Raw genomic sequence first — 4,938 nt, forward strand, 5'->3', positions numbered from 1 at the left:
GCAATCCCCGCCTGCCGTAGGGGTTGGTACAGCACAGGCTGAGGAGAATTCAGCATCTCGTCTCCCTGAGGCGATGAAAACGCAGCCGGGGTACTGACAAACCCTCGAATCTGTAGGCATTCAAAACCATGTTGCCATCTCCGGCGCCGAAGCAGCAACTCGCCTTGCAGACCTGGCCACGGAGACGAGCGACGCCGGCAGATCCCGAGGTTTCCTTAACTGGCATTCGCAATTCCGGGATCTGACTATCATTTTCACAAACCTTGAGAGATGCAGATGCATGAGAGGTTCCTGGCTTTGAGTCAAATGCTGTAGCAATTAAATGCTTATAAAACACTTGAAGCATGCGAAGTGCCATTATCACAGACAAGGAACCCACAGACGATGGCAGATCGGAGCCAGATTTTGAGGCGCACCAGCAAACACAGCTCATTTCTCCCGCTACATCTCTCTTTCAGAGTTGCTAACAGAGGATTAGGGAGAACATTACCCGGTTCCTTTTATCGTAACCAGGGAAAGTCAAACCAGAATGGCTTTCACACGTTTTTCCCTCTGTAACAAATATCCAAGCGGAGGGCCAGCTTGCTGTTTCTCTCCCGAAGGAACTACCCTCAGGGAAATGAGAAATTGCTGCTACTTCTGATCTCGCCCGTAAAACCGAAGAGGTTCCACCTGTTACAGGTTTCTAACACCATCTGCTGTTTCAAAATCAGACAGCATGTGTGCACGCGGAAGTCTGCGCTGGTTTGATAAACCAGCAGTGGCAGCAGCTCATCTCGATGGTTTGTGTAATGGGCACATTTCACTTTGGTTCTTTCAAGCCCTGAACATATTTCAACTTGATCTTAATTATGAAGTGAATTAGTTCTTCCCTGGAAGGCCCCCAAACCCCATGAGCAGCAGCTGAAAGCCGCGTCTGTGCTACAAAAATCTTCATCCACAGCCGCGGGACCCCATCCACCTTTTCGGGGTTGGAGCAGATTTCGGAGCAGCGTCACTCTGCTTCAAAGCCTGGCTCCAAGAACCTACTGAAAAACAACTTCTGAGGAGAGAGCCATCGCCTCCACCGGGTGTGAGGAACCAAGAGAAAATCATTCTTTCCATTAAAAAGAGAAATATTTACCTTTTACCTGCTGCCTGCGTGACGGGATACATACTCTAACCAAGGATTCTTCTGCTTCTGAAGCGAAAGGGATGCACTTCTTTCTGTCCCAGGAAAAACAACAGAGCCCGGCAGGTCGTTACACATCTAAATCAAAGGACTCGCCACCAACGCTCCTGGTTTTTGCTACGTGTGTTAAGAAGCAGGGGAGGCACTCTTAAGAACAACACTTCTATTGAAAGAAGGAGTTTTCTCCAAATCTGTCCCGACGGAGCCCCGCTGTTCGCCCCGAGGCGATGCCGACATCACCCAAAATCGTGGAGTCTAACAGCAAACAGGGGATGCGGCTATGCGATCCTTCCCTGCCCGTATCACGTCAGCCCGCTCACACCATCGGCCCCCCACCCCGTATTTAAGATTTAGAACCCCCTCCACACGCATCATCTGAAGAGTCAGCGGCTCCTTTTGTGAGCCCCGGCCCTTTCCACGCGCCTCTCGACAAAAGGGACCTTTTACGTGTCAATTTATTTTCAGACAAGCATATCTGAAAGGGAGTTTCTCTCCGGAGTAGAATTAGTTTTAATGGCAGGTGTTCCCGTGTCACACAAAAGGAGGAAGGCAGCAAGTCAGCTGAGCTTAAGTTGTAAGACAGCTTGATGTTTTAATCACCAGAGACCGGAAAATGGAGCAGCAGCCGACCTCCAGCTTTCATAGCATGAATGAAGGTTTTATTCCGAGCCCCCTGTGTCCTTGCCAAAAGAAGACCTGGAAATATTTCAAGCGTTTTCTCGGCGTTAAAAGAGGGATGACGCTGTCGAGCGTTACACGGAAGCGCGGCCCCCGCCCCGCAAACCGTCGCCCGCGCTTGCCCGTCACCGAGCGTCCCTTCGGGAAGGCGGCGGTGGCTGCCGCGAGGAGGTGGTGGCAAAGGAGGCAGGAAAAAGGGATGACGTGAACGAACGGGAAGGTGGGGGTTTGAAGAGGGCATTTGCGTGAGCGGGATGGGAAGTTAAAAAGCGGTTTGGTGGTGCAGTGAAACTTCACCAAGAAAAACCAGAGACGACGGCTGAGAGAGTTGTCGTTAAAGGCAGCCCAAATGATGAAGAGTCTACTCTGCTCCCCTCTGGAGAGACCCCCCTGGAGTGCTGCATCCAGCTGCGGAACCCCCAATCAGAAGGGTATAGACCGGTTGGAGCGAGTCCAGAGGAGGCCACAGAGATGCTCCGAGGGCTGGAGCCCCTCTGCCATGGGGACAGGCTGAGAGAGTTGGGGGGGTCAGCCTGGAGAAGGGAAGGCTCCGGGGAGACCTTAGAGCCCCTTCCAGTGCCTGGGGGGGCTACAGGGAAGCTGGGGGGGACTTTTTACAAGGGTCTGTAGGGACAGGACAAGGGGTAATGGGTTTAAATTGAAAGTGGGGAGGTTTAGATGGGACATCAGGAAGGAATTCTTCCTGGAGAGGGTGGGGAGGCCCTGGGACAGGTTGCCCAGAGAAGCTGTGGATGCCCCATCCCTGGAAGTGTCCAAGGCCAGGCTGGATGAGGCTTGGAGCAACCTGGTCTAGTGGAAGGTGTCCCTGCCCATGGCAGGGGGGTTGGAACTAGATGATCTTTAAGGTCCCTTCCAACCCAAACCATTCCATGATTCTATGATTCTGTGATTCTGTGATTCTATGACTGATCAGGGCAAAACACATTTTTCTGTGCTCCAGTTGATTTGGGAGAGGGCAGTACCGCTCGTTCAGAGGAAGGCATGACTGCTTTACACGGCGGGAAGAAGGAAAACAGCCTCTCACCTGGCTCAACCTCTTGTACAACTGAAAAGCTGCAAATTTACACCCCAGAACAGGGAAGTTGAACTTCTCTTCCGCAGGAGGTGTACTGCCTAGAGCTGTTCAGTATTGTTTTCAGGCTCCTTGTCTCTGGATTACCACGCTATTTCCACTCAGGTTAATTCCAGGTAGACTCGGCTATTTGAGGCTGGATTCTGGGATTTTTGCTCCCTTGAGCTTTCGCACGGACGTCCAGGACAAAACCTTAAAGGTCAAACTGACTGTTAAGCACCTGAAATAACACGAGCAGTTTTCCTCGTGAAGATTTCCTTATGCATGAAAACCAAATAACGTTCTTGTCCCTTTGGGATCCCAGAGAAAGGTCAGCTGTATATTCTCTTTGCCCCAAGTGAAAGCTGAATGACCTCAAACTCTCCTGAGAGCAGGATGTTTGGTCTTCTCTACGACACCTTCACCTCCCAAGAGGAGACCCAGCCTGACACAGGTCCAACTTTCACCTCAGATAATGCAGTTTCAGTTAAAATGACAGCAGTTGGCCCCAACTTTATTTTGGCAAAGGTTTCATACTGTCAGGACTAAACCAGAAAGGGAATGGGGGGACCCACCCCACCCGTTACAAACACCTACAGTTCCCATACGGAGAAAGATCCACAAGTCCTTTTTTATTGAGCACTGAAATTTCAAAAGTAACTGCACTTGGTTGACTTGGAACAACCACAAAAAAATAAATCAAGACTTAATTTTTACTTATGGAAGGATCATTCCAAACAGCTTGGTTAAAAGCACCCCAGAAAGCAAGGTGTAGCCCTTGTTCACGCTGTTCTCCAAAGTGACGGAGGTCCCAGAAGCTACAGCTGCCCCAAACACAAAGTTCCCCTGACTCAAGACCCCAGGGAGGTGGGGGTGGGGGTCGATGCTCTGGGTATCGGGGTCTGATGCTCTGGGTATCGTCTCACGGCCAGGCAGGGTCGGCAGCAACCGCGGGCTGCTCGCCCTCTCCCCACAGAATGCGGCGCCTGGTTGTCCTACGCACCTCTGAGCCAGCACCAGTTGGCCTCGGCAGCACCGTTACCGGGAGGATTCAGCAAAGGTCGTAATGTTTTTCCTGGCTGATGTTTGAAAACATGGACAGTTTCGCACCAACGCGCCTGGTACCCAAGGAGGACGGTTGCTTTACGACCCGTCCCGGCGGTCCACACCATTGAGAGGCTCCGGGATCGGTGATCACCGTCACCTCCAACCCCACCCACCGTTTCAGACCCCCCCCTCCAAGTGCAGCGTGGGAAATATTCTCAAAACCTGCCGAAGCGTCCGCATCCATCCCACCAGCACCCAACGGGCCTGACCCCAGCTCCAGAGAGAAGCTGTTCATAATCACCGTATTTGTTTCAGGTACCGAAAATTTGCGCGCCTCCTCACTGGCAGAGTTACTGCCCGGTTGTAGGAAACGTAAGGCAGGTTCATCGGCACCAGCAAACATCGTGCCAGAGGAGAAAGCAAGGAGTTTTAAGGAAGGCAAAACATGAAATCAGGCTGGGCGGGGGTCGGCTGCAACGCCAGCGGGAAGACCCAGCGTGCGCTGGCCGCCTCCTCTCCGCAGCACTGGGTCTTAGGGCAGCACTTGGAACACCTGTAGGAAAACCACTCTGTTTTCAGCTTCTCGCTGGCTGCTCCAGGGAGTAAAACGAGGGTGGAGGAGGAGAGAGCAATACGCCTCAGAGAAAATTTTGTATGGAATTCTCCATTTGAGAGTTAATTGGGATTAAGGAAAAGGAAAAAAAAAAAAAGTTTCCCCTCTCGTTAGACAATCAACCAAAATTCACACGAGAACCTTTGCTGGCTTCAGTCGCATCCTTGAGCACGTGAGCGTTTGCATCCTCCTCCCGAGACGCCGAACCGGGGAGCTCCAGCAATTCCCTGCAAGTCAGAACGGGTCAGGAATTTACTTCCAGCACAGTTTTCTTCTAAGCGTTGGTTTTTATTAGCATTAAAATGTCCTGAGAGTAAGAAGTTCCCCTCCGCAGCCCGCATCCTGCCACCTTTCCTG

The sequence above is a fragment of the Eurypyga helias genome, unplaced genomic scaffold (genome assembly GCF_000690775.1).
Source record: "Eurypyga helias isolate BGI_N326 unplaced genomic scaffold, ASM69077v1 scaffold15540, whole genome shotgun sequence".
NCBI lineage: Eukaryota > Metazoa > Chordata > Aves > Eurypygiformes > Eurypygidae > Eurypyga > Eurypyga helias.